Raw genomic sequence first — 20,678 nt, 5'->3', positions numbered from 1 at the left:
CCTGTTAGTGGCTTGCATAATCTCATTTTTCAACGGAATTGATTTGAGTTGGTTTACAAATGTAATGCTTATATTTAGTTTGTATTGTTACGAACAGGTAATGTAACAATTATACACTGTAATTGCACTGTACCTGCCATTACCATGTGAATAGTTAAGAGGGACATAACTTTATACAGCTATAATCCTGATCTTGGTCGACCATCACTGAATCAGTGAATGACTGCAGTCTATTCTAATATGCAATTTTAGGATCAAATTAAAATGTATTGGTCACATACACGTGTTTAGCAGATGTTATTGTTGATGTAGCGAAATGCTTGCTCTTCTAGTTCAATAGTCCAGCAATATCTAACAAGTAATATCTAACAATTTCACACAAATCTAAGTAAAGGATCATGTACTGTGTTGGCTGTTTTCGGGCACTTTTAATCAAATGGTGCAGTAACTGAAATACACCAACTAAAGTGTCCATTTATGGGCTATAATCAATTGGAGAATATATGTTTGTTTTTTGTTTTTTTACATTTTATTGAGATAGAATGAAAATCAGAAGAGGGTACAGTGGGAAGGGTGATCAACCAGAGGATTGAACCTTGGTCACCAGTGGGAATAATTGCATGGGACTTGTGCTAGGAGTGCTACCACTCAACTATAGCTCTGCACAGAGATTACAAGACATTTGAAATGAGTTCAGTGCAGTATAAATCCATTGGCATGGTCCTCCATGCTGCTAAGGTTTTGTGTAGAGTGAACTGAGGGCCAGTGCTCCTTGGCTTTGCAGCGAGCTGATGGGAGTGTCTAACACTACCCCGAAACAGTAGTGTTAGCAGCATAGCCACGGAAAGTAGTTTGGGGGTGGGGGTCGGGGGGTTAGATTTTTTTTCAGGGTGTGCTGCAGTACTCCTACTTTCTGTGGCTATGGTTAGCACTCTGGCTGCCCGGGGTTTATTTTCTCAGTGTTCAGACCGCAAAAGATGCTCTCATCTTACAGCAGTGTCTAGCTCTACAGTGCCCTCTTCATCTCTCTTGCATCGACGCACACGTGCACACGGGTGTGTGCACAGCCACGCACGCACCGCCCATACCAGGCAAGGGGGAGTCAGCAAAGGGCCATGCCAGTCAGAGACATGCACAGCCAGAATTAAGGGAACGTTATCCATGTGTGGATGTAAAATCTCACAGGCTTACTCAACTGTTTAACTTTACTTGTCTTGGTGTTTCGGTTTAAATGTACACCGTGACAGTGTTAGCCAAGCCTCTGGTCTTAGGACTGAAACAAAAAATATGCCATAATGTGGCCTAACATGAAAATATAAGACGTATGGCATGATGGATGTACACATCACACAACTTTCAACAGTGATATAGGAGCAGTTTGTCGAAAAAGGATTCCACTAAGCACCGAGTCTATATCAAACACTAATAGTCTTATGACACACTATAGTGTGCCATAGGACAATGCCACCGTCTCTTATGACCGAAAAGAGCTTCTGGATATCAGAACAAAATATTACTCCCCTCGTACTGGACAAAGATTTTTTCTTTAAAGAGTCGGACGCGAAGGATTTACTTCAGACACCCGACAAGGCCCTATTCCCTGTCATTCACGGGAGAAAGAGATGGAGATATCGAGGATGTAGGTCGGGGTGCCTTGTAAGGATCCGACAGCGAATGGGTCATCTGCCTCTACCATCAGTCTTATTAGCCAACGTACAATCATTGGATAACAAATTAGAAGAGCTACGATCACGAATATCCTACCAACTGGACATTAAAAACGGTAATATCTTGTGTTTCACCTAGTCGTGGCTGAATGACAACATGGATAAAATAGAAGATAGAACAGCTACCTCCGGTAAGACAAAGGGTAGCGGTCTATGTATGTTTATAAACAACAGCTGGTGCACGAATTCTAATATTAATGAAGTCTTAAGGTTTAGCTTGTCTGAGGTAAAGTACAGTGGGGCAAAAATGTATTTAGTCAGCCACGAATTGTGTAAGTTCTCCCACTTAAAAAGATGAGAGGCCTGTAATTTTCATCATAGGTACACTTCAACTATGACAGAAAAATTAGGGGAAAAAATCCAGAAAATCACACTGTAGGATTTTTCATGAATTTATTTGCAAATTATGGTGGAAAATAAGTATTTGGTCAATAACAAAAGTTTATCTCAATACTTTGTTATATACCCTTTGTTGGCAATGACAGAGGTCAAACGTTTTCTGTAAGTCTTCACAAGGTTTTCACACACTGTTGCTGGTATTTTGTCCCATTCCTCCATGCAGATCTCCTCTAGAGCAGTGATGTTTTGGGGCTGTGGCTGGGTCTTTTACACGGATAACAACTCCCTCCAAAGATTTTCTATGGGGTTGAGATCTGGAGACAGAAGAGCCTCTCCAGGACCTTGAAATGCTTCTTACAAAGCCAGAAATCTTGCCTGGGCGGTGTGTTTGGGATCATTGTCATGCTTAAAACCCAGCCACGTTTCATCTTAAAAAAATGCCCTTGCTGATGGTAGGCTTTGTTACTTTGGTCCCAGCTCTCTGAAAGGTCATTCACTAGGCCCCCCATGTGGTTCTGGGATTTTTGCTCACCGTTCTTGTGATCATTTTGACCCCACGGGGTGAGATCTTGCATGGAGCCCCAGATCTATAGGGAGATTATAAGTGGTCTTGTATGTCTTCCATTTCCACCAAAATTGCTCCCACAGTTGATTTCTTCAAACCAAGCAAACAGTACCTATTGCAGATTCAGTCTTCCCAGCCTGGTGCAGGTCTACAATTTAGTTTCTGGTGGCCTTTGACAGCTCTTTGGTCTTGGCCATAGTGTAGTCCCAGGAGTGTGACTGTTTGAGGTTGTGGACAGGTGTCTTTTATACTGATAACAAGTTCAAACAGGTGCCATTAATAAGGGTAACCATGTGGAGGACAGAAAGAGCCTCTTCTGAATAAGTTACAGGTCTGTGAGAGCCAGAAATCTTGCTTGTTTGTAGGTGACCAAATACTTATTTTCCACCATAATTTGCAAATAAATTTAAAAAAATCCTACAATGTGATTTTCTAGATTTTTTTTCAAATTTTGTCTGTCATAGTTTAAATGTACCTATGATGAAAATTACAGGCCTCTCTCATCTTTTTAAGTGGGAGAACTTGCACAATTGGTGGCTGACTAAATACTTTTTTGCCCCACTGTATGTCATAGACCACACTATTTACGAAGAGAGTTTTCTATAGTTATATCTATATTTTTCGTAGCTTTCAATTTACCACCACAAACCGTTGCTGGCAGTAAGTCTGCATTCAATTACCTGTATAAGGCCATAAGCAAACAGTAAAACACTCATCCAGGTGTGGCACTCCTAGTGGTCGGGGACTTTAATGCAGGGAAACGTGCATTTCTACCAGCATGTTAAATGTGCAACCAGATGGGAAAAAACTCTAGACAATCTTTACTACAGTCTATGACTAGGGTGGCTGGAGTCTTTGACAATTTTTAGGGCCTTGGTATAGAGGTCCTGGATGGGAGGAAGCTTGGCCCCAGTGATGTACTGGGCCGTACTCACTACCCTTTGTAGTGCCTTGTGGAACGGAGGCCTGGGCAGTTGCCATACCAGGCAGTGAGTGATACAACCAGTCAGGATGCTCTCGATGGTGCAACTGTAGAACTTTTTGAGGATCTGAGGCCCAATGCCAAATCTTTTCAGTCTCCTGACGGGGAATAGGCTTTGTTGTGCCCTCTTCATGACTGTATTGGTATATTTGGACCATGTTAGTTTGTTGGGGATGTGGACACCAAGGAACTTGAAGCTCTCAACCTGCTCCACTACAGCCTCGTCGATAAGAATGGGAGCATGCTCAGTCCTACTTTTCCTGTAGTCCACAGTCATCTCCTTTGCCTTGATCACGTTGAGGGAGAGGTTGTTATCCTGGCACCACACGGCCAGGTCTCTGACCTCTTCCCTATAGGCTATCTCATTGTTGTCGATGAGCAGGCCTACCACTGTTGTGTCGTCTACAAACTTAATGATGGTGTCATGAGTGCAGTCCTGAGTGAACAGGGAGTACAGGAGGGGACTCAGCACGCACTCCTGAGCGGCCCCCGTGTTGAGGCTCAGCGTGGCAGATGTGTTGTTACCTACCCTTAAAACTTGGGGGCGGCCTGTCAGGAAGTCCAGTATCCAGTTGCAGAGGGAGGTGTTTAGTCCCAAGGTCCTTAGCTTAGTGATAAGCTTTGAGGGCACTATGGTGTTGAACGCTGAGCAGTAGTCAATGAATAGCAGTCTCACATAGATGTTCCTCTTGTCCAGGTACGAAAGAGCAGTGTGGAGTGCAATAGATATCGCATCATCTGTGGATCTGTTGGGGCGGTATGCAAATTGGAGTGGGTCTAGGGTTTCTGGGACAGTGGTGTTGATGTGAGCCATGACAGCCTTTCAAAGCACTTCATGGCTACAGACGTGAGTGCTATCAGCCAGTAGACATTTAGGCAGGTTACCTTACAGTTTTTGGGCACAGGGACTATGGTGGTCTGCTTAAAACATGTTGGTATTACAGACTCAGTCAGGAACAGGTTAAAAATGTCAGTGAAGACATTTGCCAGTTGGTCAGCGCATGCTCGGAGTACATGTTTTGGTAATCCGTCTGGCCCTGCGACCTTGTTAATGTTGACCTGTTTAAAGGTCTTACTCACATCGGCTACGGAGAGCGTGATCACACAGTCTTCCAGAACAGCTGATGCTCTCATGCATACTTCAGTGTTGCTTGCCTTGAAGTGAACATAGAAGTAATTTAGCTCATCTGCTAGGCTCGTGTCACTGGGCAGCTTGCGACTGTGCTTCCCTTTCTAGTCTGGAATAGTTTGCAAGCCCTGCCACATCCGATGAGCGTCGGAGCCGGTGTAGTACGATTCAATCTTAGTCCTGTATTGACGCTTTGCCTGTTTGATGGTTCATCTGAGGGCATAGCGGGATTTCTTTTAAAGCGTCCGGGTTAGAGTCCTGCTGCTTGAAAGCGGCAGCTTTACCCTTTGGCTCAGTGCGCATGTTGCCTGTAATCCATGGCTTCTGGTTGGGGTATGTACATACAGTCACTGTTGGGACGACATCCTCAATGCACTTATTGATAAAGCCAGTGACTGATGTGATGCACTCCTCAATTCTATTGGAAGAATCCCGGAACATATTCCAATCTGTGCTAGCAAAACAGTCCTGTAGTTTAGCATCTGCTTCATCTGACCAGTTTTTATAGGCTGGTTAAGGGCTTGTAAGTAAGCATTTCACTGTAAGATCTACTACACCTGTTGTATTCAGCGCATGTGACAAATAACATTTCATTTCATTTCATTGATTCCTGTTAGGTTTGGAGCACCTTTACAAAGGAGATCCTATTAAACATGATTGGAAGAAATAAAGGATTATGTTGTAGAAATTGTTATGCAGTGCACAACTATGGGAAATTAAGGGTCCAGGATTACACTTTAGAGAGCTGAGGGCTACAAACAGTTCAGAAGTCAATTACAACCAACAATAGCTCAGGACTCAAGCTTTTGCCCTTTTAAGGGACATGCATTGTGTTGGTTTTAAAGCCATGCAGCTACTGTGGGTTGGGGAAATAATGTGATCACTGGTTTACTTCAGTGAAAACAGAGATTGTGTATTCCCAAATTAATTCCTTATTGTAAAACACAATTACATCAAGTTTTAGCATAGGGATGTGCTTACAACACATAAATGTGATGTAGAAGGAAATGCCTAACACTAAACCTTGTGTAACATTGACTAGTCATTTCCATAAAGGCTTTTACAAACATTGGGTGTATCCTCTCTAGCTTTAACCTGCTTATCCATTCCATCATTGTAATTTTGCCTGTTTGTATCTCAAAGCCATAATTCATCATCAGAGAGTTGTTATAGATAGGCTACTCAAGGACCCAACCATTTGTATGATACCAGTCCACTTGAAGGCCACCATCATAAATACTGTTTCGTCTAAAGACATTTTTTAGAATACATTGAATTATTAAACAAGCAAGTATTAGCCATTTGTCTGTCATAGACTATGCCACTGCACATTATAAAAGCTGGCGAGATACTGCCTCTCCTTTTCAGGGCACTGAATAAATCTGTATCGAATATTGTGTATCATTAATACAGCAGCAAAAAAACACTCACGTCGCACTCAAAAAGGAGCACTAAAATATCAGGGACGTGAGCTTTCCATTTCGTGCAAAATCGGAAAATAAAAGCCATCTCTGGCTTCCCTACAGCTTTCTCTCCTCTCTCACATTAAACTCCTGTCACATGACAACCATGTGCTATTTGAGTAGAATATCATAGGCTTTAATTAGTCCTCAACCATGTCCTCAACCACAACTCCTCCATGAGGGGGAAGCAGCTCTCCCTCTCCTACTTCTATGGCTGCAGTCCAAATAGGAAATATTGGGTGCTATTTATTATACTATTTTGTCGAGGGCCTAAACGGTGCCATTTATTACTCGGTATAGTCAATGTTACAGATGCGCCATCTTAATTTGACCCCAATTCTCACAGCAGAAAAATAATCCTGGAGCAACAGGAAATTTGAATTATAATAAATGTACATTTTGGTAGGGGTTGATCAATTTTTTCAGACTTTAGAGCCTCTGTAAACCCTGAATATACTACTGTTTGCATTTCCTGCTATGAGGAAAAGTCTCTGCAACAACAGAGTTATCACATTAAGATAGAAAATATGTATTTTGATGTATTAAAATAAATAGTTATTTAATTCTTTCCCCATTGTCACCCACTACTTAAAGCCTAACCTTTACGAAGAGATAAGATCAGTACTGGGATTTTTCAAGTCCTGAGGTACTTATTCCATGCACTGATTTACTGTATTCACTCTAGTCACCTTCCATTAGGCAAATAATTCATAAAGCGAGGACATTTGACAGGACATTTGACTTCCTGAAATTGAGATGAAGCCTAGCCACCAATCCAACAACAGAGCATATCTGAAATGAATCCAAAATGGCAAAAGAGGAGAAAGACACGCATTTGTGGTTGATCTTTATCAATCCATGCTTTTTTTATCTACATTTCAATATTTTTCCCCACTACACCTGAAAATGAGTTTCATGTTCAAGCAAAGATATGTAATAGTCTGTCGCATTGATATTTAAACAAGGATCTATATCTTTCCTTGCAGACATTCAAACCGCCCTGGTTGTCATATTGTACTGGAATGAATTAGAGATACAAACTGGTATTGGAATTATGAAGGCTGTCAAGCAATCTAAACACACATCACAGCTATGGTTTAGTGAGGTCCTTCTGTAGCTCAGTTGGTAGAGCATGGCGCTTGTAACGCCAGGGTAGTGGGTTCGATCCCTGGGACCACCCATACGTAGAATGTATGCACACATGACTGTAAGTCGCTTTGGATAAAAGCGTCTGCTAAATGGCATATATTATTATTATTATTTATATATTAGGTCCAAGTTTGCAGAGATGGAATGTCCTCCAGGACATTTTTGCATGCAACACAAATAGTTAGTGCATGTATACATCAACCCGACATACCAACCACAAACAACTTCTGGTTGGGATAATTTGGGGAGTAGATTGGTTCTCATGTCCAGTGGATTACCTAGCTACCGCCTTAAAATAAATGGGGAATGTATGGGGAAACAAAGGAAACAAAAAATATGTAGGACAGTTATTTGAAAAATGCTGCTGGATGTCTGCTTTTGCATTCTCAAAGGGAACAAAATGTGAGTTATTTGAATGCCTTCTTCATGGTTTGACTAGAAATATATTGGTTACATTCACAAATGAGAAATAGTATGTACAAAACATTAGGAACACCTTCCTAATATTGAGTTGTACTCCCTTTTGCCCTCAGAACAGCCTCAATTCGTCGGGGCATGGAATCTACAAGGTGTCGAAAGCGTTCCACAGGGATGCTGGCCCATGTTGACTCCAATCACAGGAGGCTGCTGAGGGGAGAATGGCTCATAATAATGACCGGAACGGTGCAAATGGAATGTCAAACACCTGGAAACCATGTGTTTTATTTACCATTCCACTAATTCCGCTACAGTCATTAACACGAGCCCGTTCTCCCCAATTAATGTGCCACCAACCTCCTGTGACTCCAATGCTTCCCACATTTGTGTCAAGTTGGCTGGATATCCTTTGGGTGGTAGACCATTCTTGATACACACAGGAAACTGTTGAGCATGAAAAACCAAGCAGTGTTCCAGTCCTTGACACACTCAAACCGGTGTGCCTGGCACCTACTACCACACCCCGTTCAAAGGCACACTCGGAATGGCACACATACACAATCAATGTCTCAGTTGTCTCAAGGCTTAAAAATGATTCTTTAACCTGTCTCCTCCCCTTCAGCTACACTAATTGAAGTGGATTTAAGTGACATCAATAAGGGATCATAGCTATCAACTGGATTCACCTGTTATGTTCCTAATGTTTTGTACACTCAGTGTATGTTGCAGCAGTGTGACTCTACAACTCCTCCATCCATATGGTAGAAATATAAGTGCACACCATTATCACAATGGAAACTATGGACCAACATATTTCAGAGAGAAAGGCAAAGTTACCTGACAATCACAAAAAAGCCTGCCAACTCAAACATCGAGACTATGCCATCTCCCTACCCCAGGGATTTTGTAACTGTCTTTTTATAAACCTAAATGGCATGTCTTTTATGTTCCCGGATCAACATTATTAAGTGCACTCACCAGTATGGTTCCTTGCTGTTCCTGCTGTCACAATTGTTCTTAATGGTCTCAGGGGAACAAAAAAAAGACAGCTAAGGAACTATGTATTTATCCATTTTGCTGTGTGCCAGGCCGTATCATAATGGACTTGGCAGATATGCATTGCAGTCTTAAGGAACCATGTGCCGTCATCATCATTATCCTCTGCCAATCTCAACGGAACGCTCATGGACCCGTTATTACCCAAAGAGAGGGGCGCATGCACCCTATTATTTCGTGACCATTTCAGGGAAGGGTAATCTAAGTATATTTGTCATGGGCAAATTTCTGGCTCGGATCATTTGTATTGAACATACAAGGTGGCAATTATTTACAAAATTAAATTTGGCAATAGAAGACACTTACTCTCCATTAGACGAGTGACTGTATCCACTGCCCTTTGATAAATAATGGAACACTGTGTGATCAAAATGTTCAGTGAGCTTTATTTTCGTAGTCTGATTTAGCACGTCATTGGTTCTGATTCACACAATGGCCTTCAAGCTGGGCAGTATCTCAATCTTAATCTGTATCAGGACATCCCTGCTAAGGTAAGATAAACCTTTTCCTTTGTGCAAGAACACATGTTTGGGTTAATTTAATTAATAAACACTCCCAAGGTATCCAACATTTCTTATTGATATAACATTGAATTTGGCCTTATTCGGCTATTATCCCATATAAACACATTGAATAACAGATTAATACTGTCTGCATCTCATATGGCACCCCAGTCAAAAGTAGTGTAATATACACTGTGTGCACAATTATTAGACAACTTGTATTCCTCAGGATGAATTTTCTTGTTGAACAAACACTCTTGTTGAACAAATGCTCTCAGTCAATCCAAAATGCTATTGAACCTCAAACCTGAATGTTTAACAAAGGAAAAGTGAGTTGTGTCTTTCTCAGGGGAATATATGTGTGCAGAATTATTAGGCAACTATTAGTGTGCAGAATTATTAGGCAACTAAATTACAACATTTATTTCTACCAACTCACTTTATTTTTAGAGTAAGTGTATCAAATAAGTTACACAAAATGACAATGAAATAATATTTTTGGCCTTTCAGAAATATTCAGTGACCAATATAGCCTCCCTTCTTTTCAACAACTGCCATGAGCCTTCCATCCATGGAGTCTGTCAGTTTCTTGATCTGTTCACGATCAACTTTATCTGAAGCAGCAACCACAGCCTCGCAAATTCTGTTCAAAGAGGTGTATTGTCTTCCCACACTGTAAATCTCACATTTGAGAAGGGCTCACAAGTTCTCAATAGGATTCTGGCTAGGCCACTCCAGGACCTTAATGTGCTTCTTCTTGAGCCACTCCTTTGTTGCCTTGGCCGTGTGTTTTGGGTCATTGTCATGCTGGAATACCCATCCATGACCCATATTCAATGCTCTGGCTGAGGGAAGGAGGTTCTCACCGAAGATTGGTCCCTCAATAAAATGCAAATCAATTTCTAACATTTTTTACATGGATTTTTTACATTTTTTTATATGGATTTTTTTGTTGTTATTCTGTCTCTCACTGTTCAAATAAACCTACCATTAAAATTATAGACTGATCATTTATTTGTCAGTGGGCAAACGTACAAAATCATCAGGGGATCAAATACTTTTTCCCCCTCACTGTATATGTGTATTAATGATATAATCACTTGGGTGTCACTACCCAAAACATTTCCAACTAATTTCTACCGTGACCCTCTAGAAAAGGAGATGGCTGATGGATTCTGGATATCCAATCTTTACCCCTTATTGCCCACTGTATGCCCTTTACTTCCTACTCTGCTAAACCGTAAATGATAACATTAACTCTAACAAGGGAGTGGAAGTCACAATTTGGGTTTGCAACCGCACAGTCGGGACATATTTGTCCTTCGTATTGTTGAGGCAAATGTTGTACTTTAATGATGTGTGTACATCTGTCTTTAGCTTGTATTTGACATCTCCCTATTTTATCAGCAAGGTCCTCTGTGTGTGTGGGTGTGTAATGGCCTGGATACTGAGCTGTCTCAATGCCGGTACCCAAACCTCAATTCAAAGCATTCTCATTGAAAAGCCAGCCTATGCAACAAATCATTGTTTTAGTTCCATAGAATTGAGAAAAATAGTAATGGTGTTTTTTTGTAGGCACTAACTCCGCCATGGTTTGTTGGACAAAGCCTGTGGGAGAAGTTCATGGTTTTTGGATAAACACCTAAATAAAAGTCTGTGGTAAACACAGGCTTAGGAGATTTTATACGTTTTGTTCTATGAGTTAGCTTATGAAGATTAGCATCACTTTTTGAGAATTTTAAAGCATTTATGTAAAACAAATGTAAATAGGCACAAAGCACATAAAGGCTTCATAATTAATAAAGGTCATGTTAATTGACTGATATTATCTCATTGAACAAAACATACAGTGTAAGATCTCCTAAGCCTGTGACCTGTTATTTAACCTCAAAACTTACTTTCGCCGTTTATCCCAAACCCTATTCTTTTCGCTTTCATTTTCCCAATAGGAATGGCGGAACGAACCAGAGGTAACTAATTTAGAACTACACGTCTAAACCCGTAGAACTACGGGTTTAGAACTACGGGTTTAGAACTACAAGTTGATGAGCTCAATATGTATAATGTTCAATATAACATCTGGAATACGAAATTCTATCATATAATAGATAGTTCTATGTCTATCAAATCAAATCAAAGTTTATTTGTCACGTGCGCCGAATGCAACAGGTGTAAACGTTACAGTGAAATGCTTACTTACAGGCTCTAACCAATGGTGCCAAAAAAAGGTGTGTGTGTGTGTAGGTAAGTTAAGGAATAAAAAAAAACAGTAGAAAGACATTTGAAAAAAGAGTAGCAAGGCTATATATAGACACCGGTTAGTCAGGCTTATTGAGGTAGTATGTACATTTGGGTATCGTTAAAGTGACTGTGTATATATGATGAAAAGAGAGAGCAGAAGCGTAAAAAGAGTGGTTGGCGGGTGGTGGAACACAATGCAGATAGCCCGATTAGCCAATGTGGGGGAGCACTAGTTGGTCGGGCCATTTGAGGTAGTATGTACATGAATGTATAGCTAAAGTGACTAAGCATATAAGATAAACAGAGAGTAGCAGCAGCGTAAAAGAGGGGTTTGGGGGGAGGGACACAATGCAAATAGTCCGGTTAACCATTGGTTACCTGTTCAGGAGTCTTATGGCTTGGGGGTAAAAACTATTGAGAAGGCCTTTTGTCCTAGACTTGGCACTCCCGTACCGCTTGCCATGCGGTAGTAGAGAGAACAGTCTATGACTGGGGTGGCTGGGGTCTTTGACAATTTTCGGGGCCTTCCACTGACACCGCCTGGTGTAGAGGTCCTGGATGGCAGGCAGCTTTGCCCCAGTAATGTACTGGCCGTACGCACTACCCTCTGAAGTGCCTTGCGGTCGGACGCCGAGCAATTGCCGTACCAGGCAGTGATGCAACTGGTCAGGATGCTCTCGATGTTGCAGCTGTAGAACCTTTTGAGGACCCATGCCAAATCTTTTTAGTTTCCTGAGGGGGAATAGGCTTTGTCGTGCCCTCTTCACGACTATCTTGGTGTGTTTGGACCAACCTAGTTTGTTGTTGATGTGGACACCAAGGAATTTGAAGCTCTCAACCTGCTCCACTACAGCCCCGTCGATGAGAATGGGGACGTGCTCGGTGTTCCTTTTCCTGTAGTCCACAATCATGTCCTTAGTCTTGGTTACATTGAGGGATAGGTTGTTATTCTGGCACCACCCGGCCAGGTCTCTGACCTCCTCCCTATAGGCTGTCATCATCGTTGTCAGTGATCAGGCCTACCACTGTTGTGTCGTCAGCAAACTTAATGATAGTGTTGGAGTCATGCCTGGCCATGCAGCCGTGGGTGAACAGGGAGTACAGGAGGGGACTGAGCACGCACCCCTGGGGAGATCCAGTGTTGAGGATCAGCGTGGCAGATGTGTTGCTACCTACCCTCACCACCTGGGGGCGGCCTGTCAGGAAGTCCAGGATCCAGTTGCAGAGGGATGTGTTTAGTCCCAGGATCCTTAGCTTGGTGATGAGCTTTGAGGGTACATATGGTGTGACTGGCAACAGATGCCATACCATTGACTAAGAATCTAGGATCCAAGATACCATTTTCAATCAGAGTATGTAGCAGCTGAGGAGCACAAAAAAAATATTTAACCTGTGCAACCATATATTGGTTAATAATTTCATGAAAATATGCAGATAATGTATATGCAAATCACTTATGAAATATACCAGAGTTAACAAAGCTTCTATTTGCCTTTTAATTTTTAGAGCGTTTTATGTACCGTACATAGTTTGTACAAAGTTTGCAAATACTAAAACTTGTCATTCGATTGAAAAGACAGCGAGGCACGGATTTTAACGGCTGAGAGAGAATGACACTAAGTTCAAAACTGAGCCCACTATTCAAACATAACTCTGTCTGAAGCATAGCTGTCTGAGTGGTCAATACCTTTGGGGAGGTCTGGAGGTTATCCACGAGTGACTGCATGGCAGGACCTTTGATCCGACAAATGTTTCCCCATTCCCCAAAGGGAGAAGTGCCACTCACTCCTGAACTTTGAGGCTCAAATGCTGGTATTTGTTCAAATGCCACTGACTGCTGTCTACTTGTTATGTCATGATGTGCTCCTTCTTCACGGCAGCCAATGACAGCTGTGACCCAGGCAATGTCCCATGTGTAGGGACATTTTAATGTATCCCTTTTACTTTGTATGGCCAATCTGTTCTTTGACAAGCTGCTATGTTCATTGTAGTAGCTTTGTTTGCCTCATTCAACCTTCCTAAAGTCTCTCAAATTAAGAAAACAGAGCAGCTAGTGTAGCAACTAAATACCCACATCGAGTTGTAATAATGCGACCATGACACCCGCAGTGTAGCAGCTCTGCTTGGGTGTAGGATTGGAGTGCTCTCCTGGGTGTCTTTAAAAAAACGTTGTGCTTTGATCATAAGGTGACACAGGGTTGAATTCAACTCTCTGAGATACGTAATGACTCAGAAAGAACTGTACTGCTGGTTAAAAGAAAACCACAGTTTTTTTTATTCTGTTGAAAATAGTTCTTATTATTCCTAGAAATTGACCAGTGCAGAGGGTTCATAATAACTTATCCTATAGATAGAAGAGATAATTGTCAGTCCACAGAAGGAACTCACTCAGGGGCTTTTTGTTACCCGCACCATGCTGAAGCAATGGATCCTTTTACCCCAAAACTCCCCTTTGCTTGTAAAGATCTGTTTGCTGGTCGCCCACCATTTCTTGGGTTGAGTCATAAACAGGACTTTGTCCCTCCCGCTGAACAACAATGGGTGTTGAATAGTAATACGAGACATTGATCACAGTTGACGACTCCAAATGAGGTGTCCCTCTCTAGGAGATGCAACAGACGCAGGCCTCAAAATCAGGCGATATGCCTCTCTATGGATATGTCCCAAATGACACACTAATTCCCTACATAATGCACTACTTTTGATCAGGGCCCAGTCAAAAGTAGTGCACTATATAGGGAATAGTGTGTCATTTTGGACTCAGCCTATGGGTCTCGATGACTGAACACACAATCTCATGGCAGTTCCTGTGAAGAGTGAGAATATAACTTATGACACAATAATGTTTTGTTCTGTTCCAATATTACCCCCTCCATGACAACCACACTACAGCCATTATGCACATAAGCACCAAGGACAGAGAATGCAGGCAACCGATTCAAATGTGAGGTAAGTAGAAAGCTATGCTATTATCCAATGTTGAAAGCCATTGAAATCGTTTTTGATTGCTTTTTACACCTTCAGAGTGGCTCGGTCTGCAGGTGCATTGGATCACTAAGTGTCTTTATTGAGCACAGCTAAGATGAATCAGACATTTCTTTGGCAGCTGCGCTATATGTCCTCTCAATAGACAGTATAGACAAAACTGACAAATATTTGTAAAGCTAAGTTCCAGACCCGTTGAATATTAATGTTAAGTGGACATATCATCATGAGAGGGCCATGAACAGTACCCAGAAATTCCTTGTACTGTAATAAAGCTCCAAATTTTTACTTGGTATTTATTTTTTATATATGATTTGTATGCATTTTTTTTCGCACTAAAATTATAATCATGAAAAATTGGGGAATAGGGCGTAGATTGTTTTTTCTTGATAGTCTACATTTACGTATAATTAACTTTGCTATTATACGATTTCAAATGCCTTACTACTGTAATCGTTTTTTTGTATAAAGTAACTCGTGGTAAGGGATGCATTGTTGTCTCTATCCCCCAATGAACGTACCAAAGGGTTGGCTAGCAAATCTACTGACTGATCACAATCTCAGTTTTCATCAAATATAAACTTTGTCCCTCTGTGACGAACACAGTGGTTTTGTTTCACGTCTTCAAATGGTGTTTTTTGTATGTTTGTCATTGTACAATGGCCTATTTCCTATCACTGCAGTAGACTCTCAGCTTTGCAGCGCTACGTAGCTTGTGTGCCTGGGATGTACCGTTCCACCTCACACTGACGGACAGTCTGAACAGCAAATGAGTGTTTAAAGCGGTACTCCCCCGAGCCTTGACTGGCTGCGGATATGTAACCCAACACCACAGAGTCATTCGGAGCCAACTGAATTGAAACAGGGAATCAGGGCAATCAGTCAGAACTGTCGTGAAGCGATTTGGTCTAATATAAGTTGATTTATAAGCGATTTACCTTGATATGCCTTGATAAAACAATATATATATACGCTACCGTTCAAAAGTTTGGGGTCACTTAGAAATATTTAAAATGAAAAACTTAAATGTCTTGAGTCAATAATTATTCAACCCCTTTGTTATGGCAAGCCTAAATAAGTTCAAGAGTCAACATTTGCTTATCAAGTTACAAGTTGCATGGACTCATGCAATAATAGTGTTTAACATGATTTCTGAATGACTACCTTTAATGGCAGTGATAGGAGAAAACTAAGGATGGATCAACAACATTGTAGTTACTCAACAATACTAACTTACATGACAGAGTGAAAAGAAGGAAGCCTGTACAGAATAAAAAATATTCTAAAACATGCATCCTGTTTGCAATAAGGCACGAAAGTAAAACTGCCCTGAATAACTGTTCTGAATACAAAATGTTATGTTTGGGGCAATCTAACACAACACACCACTTCATATTTTCAAGCATTGTCCCTGATAACCAAAAATGTCCCCCACGTGCTATTTTCTGCTGGCGCAACGTCCAAGTCTATACGTTTGTACCGCCAGCAGGCGAGTTGAGTTTGCCATTCTGGACATGATTTGCATCTGTTGCAAAGCCCACAGCAGTCCACTTTTGCATCTCTGGCGTTTAGCATCCGTTCAGAGAACAGCTATAAGCCTTAGGCAAGCCATTTAGCCACAAGTTAATTTGAAAGACAAAAGCAAGGAATTTCTCTAATCTCAAATTCGGCCTGCCACCTTGCAGGCTTCTATATATTTGAGACAGAGGCTGTTTTTGTTGTTTCTATAAATAACTTACTGTTGTGATTTTGAATTGGATTGAATTTATTTGCCAATTTAAAAACACAATACAACCACACGTGGACATAATCCTACAATCATTGCTGATGACACAAAACGTGTCAACATCAGTCCAACATCTAATAATTTACTGTTTAACCTTTTCACATGTGAGTTCCAAATATCTCTAACGGTCACCCCAACATTAGTTTTGTGATGTATGATGTCAGAATACACTCACTGATGACAAACAAGGTTAATTATCTATAGGCTTCAATTTGTCAATTTCAAATGATTTTCTAACACGTTTGAATTGCGAGGAGTTCTGCCTCCTCATTAATTCACATAGAAGTAGCCCATTTCACTGTTGTGGACAATTTACGTTTGAGGCATTACTGAGCTTGACAAACTACTCTTTTTGATGAGAGCCCAAGCACAAATGTTTTCCTCCCTGGCACATTTTCCGGTTGGCACACGCATTGCATTCACTACTATTAATAACTTTGAACATGCGTGCGTCCTAGCATGTTATCATTATAGTTTCTGTAAATCGTGTTGTTGTTTCTACTATAGCACGCCATTTGTATGGCACATAATGTATTGACTGTTATATTCATGTTTTCAGGGCTGATGTCAAATCATGCATTCCGATTCTTACATAGATTGTAATGGACACACATGATGCGTGTAAAATACTTTTTTGAAGGTTTTACTGATTATGATGAGCTAATGCTAAGCTAATTACCAGCTATGTGTGGCACCATGTTTGTTGGCATCATGCAATGCATTCTGGTTGTCATGTAAACGTCTGTCAGACCAAAGATGTTATAACAAAATTAGGTGAAAGGATGGTTCACTAGTCTTTCGAGTAAACTTCCAGAAGTGAATGATGGTAGACAACACCAGTTTTAGCGAGGAAAGTAGTTTTAGCGAGGAAAGAGTGACATAATGTAGCCTACATTTTCCAGTTTGGATGAGAATTGTGTAATTTAACCTTTACTTAACTAGACAAGTCAGTTAAGAAACAATTATTATTTACAATAACGACCTACCCCCGGCCAAACCTGGACGACGCTGCCCTATGGGACTCCCAATGATGAGATTCAGCCTGGATTTGAGCCAGGGGCTACAGTGTTGCCTCTTGCACTGAGATGCAGTGCCTTGCACCACTCAGGAGCTTTCACTACTTCTGTGGATATCAGAACATTGCATCCACATATAAACTGCTCACATTGAGGACATAACATTGTATAGACTGTTTGTTCAAAATGTTTCTGTGAAAAAACAGTGTGGCCAGCTCAAACGCTGACTGCTGCATCAATCGTAACTGGACTTTCTAAATACGTTTTCTAATCACACCGGTTTGAGTATACGCTGCACTGTAGAATGATCACACCCGTGTGTTCGTACATGTCAAAAGGTTAAGTGTATTAATGATATATTAATTACGCCCAAAATTGCCTACATTTTACCACTGATTTTAACCTGTTGCGACGAACAATCCCGTATCCGGGATCCTATTTATAGCCTCATGCTCATTACCATAACGCAACGTTAACTATTCATGAAAATCGCAAATGAAATTAAATAAATATATTTGCTCTCAAGCTTAGCCTTTTGTAAACAACACTGTCATCTCAGATTTTCAAAATATGCTTTTGAACCATAGCTAAACAAGCATTTGTGTAAGAGTATTGATAGCTAGCATAGCATTAAGCCTAGCATTCAGCATGCAACATTTTCACAAAAACAAGAAAAGCATTAAAATAATATAATTTACCTTTGAAGAACTTCAGATGTTTTCAATGAGGAGACTCTCAGTTAGATAGCAAATGTTCAGTTTTTCCAAAAAGATTATTTGTGTAGGAGAAATCGCTCCGTTTTGTTCATCACGTTTGGGTAAGAAAAAACCCCGAAAATTAAGTCATTACAACGTGAACTTTTTTCCAAATTAACTCCATAATATCGACAGAAACATGGCAAACGTTGTTTAGAATCAATCCTCAAGGTGTTTTTCACATATCTATCGATGATAAATCATTCGTGGCAGTTGACTTTCTCCTCTGAAGAAAATGGAAACACGCATGGAGCTGGAGATTACGCAATAATTTTGACGGAGGACACAGGGCGGACACCTGGTAAATGTAGTCTCTTATGGTCAATCTTCCAATGATATGCCTACAAATACGTCACAATGCTGTAGACACCTTGGGGAAATGACAGAAAGTGCAGGCTCATTCCTGGCGCATTCACAGCCATATAAGGAGACATTGGAACACAGCGCATTCAAAATCTGGACCATTTCCTGTATGAAATTTCATCTTGGTTTCACCTGTAGCATTAGTTCTGGGGCACTCACAGATAATATCTTTGCAGTTTTGGAATCATTTTCTTTCCAAAGCTGTCAATTACATGCATAGTCGAGCATCTTTACGTGACAAAATATCTTGTTTAAAACGGGAACGTTTTTATCCAAAAATTAAAAGAGCACCCCCTATCTCGAAGAAGTTAATATTAGCTACTATATATTTGAGGTTCCTTTGAATGGTTCGTTTCTAGCAATAAATTAACAGTGGTGTAAAGTACTTAACCTGTCTAGGACTAAGCTAGCGGAACACCTCGCCAACAGCCAATGAAATTGCAGGGCGCCAAATACAAATCAACAGAAATCTCAGAAATCAAATTTCTCAAACATACAAGTATTAGGCACCATTTTAAAGATAAAATTCTCGTTAATCCAGCCACAGTGTCTGATTTCAAAAATGATTTGCAGGGAAAGCTCCACAAACGATTATGTTAGTTCACCACCAACTCACAGAAAAACCCAGCCACTTTTCCAGCCAAAGAGAGGAGTCAGAAAAAGCACCAATAGAGATGAAATTAATCACTAACCTTTGATCTTCATCAGATGACACTCATAGGACTTCATGTTACACAATACATTTATTTTTTGTTCGGTAAATTTCATATTTATATCCAAAAATCTTATTTTAAATTGGCGTGTTACGTTCAGTAGTTCCAAAACATGCAGTGATATTGCAGAGAGCCACATGAATTCACAGAAATACTCATAATAAATGTTGATGAAAATACCACTATGATAAATGGAACTTTAGATACACTTCTCCTTCATGCAACCGCTGTGTCAGATTTTAAAAAAACTTTACGGAAAAAGCATAATCTGAGAACGGCGCTCAGAGCCCAAAATAACCCATAGCCCACTGTGTATTCGATAGGGGTGAGTTCAAAAACTACAAACAGGTTTATGCCTGCCATATGAGTTATGTTATACTCACAGACATCATTCAAACAGTTTTTGAAACTTCAGAGTGTTTTCTATCCAATACTAATAATAATATGCATATATTAGCATCTGGGACTGAGTAGGAGGCAGTTCACTCTGGGCATGCTATTCATCCAAAAGTGAAAATGCTGCCCCCTAAATATTTTTAATGTAAAAATACTTGAAAGTACTACTTAAGTAGTTTTTTGGGGTATCTGTACTTTACTTTTGAATGCTTAGCAGGATAGGAAAATTGTGTAATTCACACTTATCAAGACAACATCCCTGGTTACCCCTACTGCCTCTGATCTGGTGGACTCACTAAACACAACACAGCCGCGAGCTGCCCAGTGACACGAGCCTACCAGACGAGCTAAATCACTTCTATGCTCACGTCGAGGCAAGCAACACGGAGGCATGCATGAGAGCAGCAGCTGCTCCGGATGACTGTGTGATCACACTCTCCCTAGCCGACGTGAGTAAGACCTTTCAACAGGTCAACATTCACAAGGCTGCGGAGACAGATGGATTACCAGGACGTGAGCTCCGGGCATGTGCTGACCAACTGGCAGGTGTCTTCACTGGCATTTTCAACATGTCCCTGATTGAGTCTGTAATACCAACATGCCTCAAGCAGACCACCATAGTCCCTGTGCCCAAGAACACAAAGGCAACCTGCCTAAATGACTACAGACCCGTGGCACTCACGTCCGTAGCCATGAAGTGCTTTGAAAGGCTGGTAATGGATCACATCAACACCATTATCCCAGAAACCCTAGACCCACTCCAATTTGCATACTGCACAAACAGAGCCACAGATGATGCAATCTCTATTGCACTCCACACTGCCCTTTCCCACCTGGACAAAAGGAACACCTATGTGAGAATGCTATTCATTGACTACAGCTCAGCGTTCAACACCATAGTACCCTCAAAGCTCATCACTAAGCTAAGGAACCTGGGACTAAACACCTCCCTCTGCAACTGGATACTGGACTTCCTGATGGGCCGCACCCAGGTGGTGAGGGAAGGTAGCAATCTGCCATGCTGATCCTCAACACTGGAGCTCCCCAGGGGTGCATGCTCAGTCCCCTCCTGTACTCTCTGTTCACCCACGAT

This window comes from Oncorhynchus keta, chromosome 10 (genome assembly GCF_023373465.1).
Source record: "Oncorhynchus keta strain PuntledgeMale-10-30-2019 chromosome 10, Oket_V2, whole genome shotgun sequence".
Classification (NCBI taxonomy): Eukaryota; Metazoa; Chordata; class Actinopteri; order Salmoniformes; family Salmonidae; genus Oncorhynchus; species Oncorhynchus keta.
Note: the sequence above shows the minus strand (reverse complement) of the source record.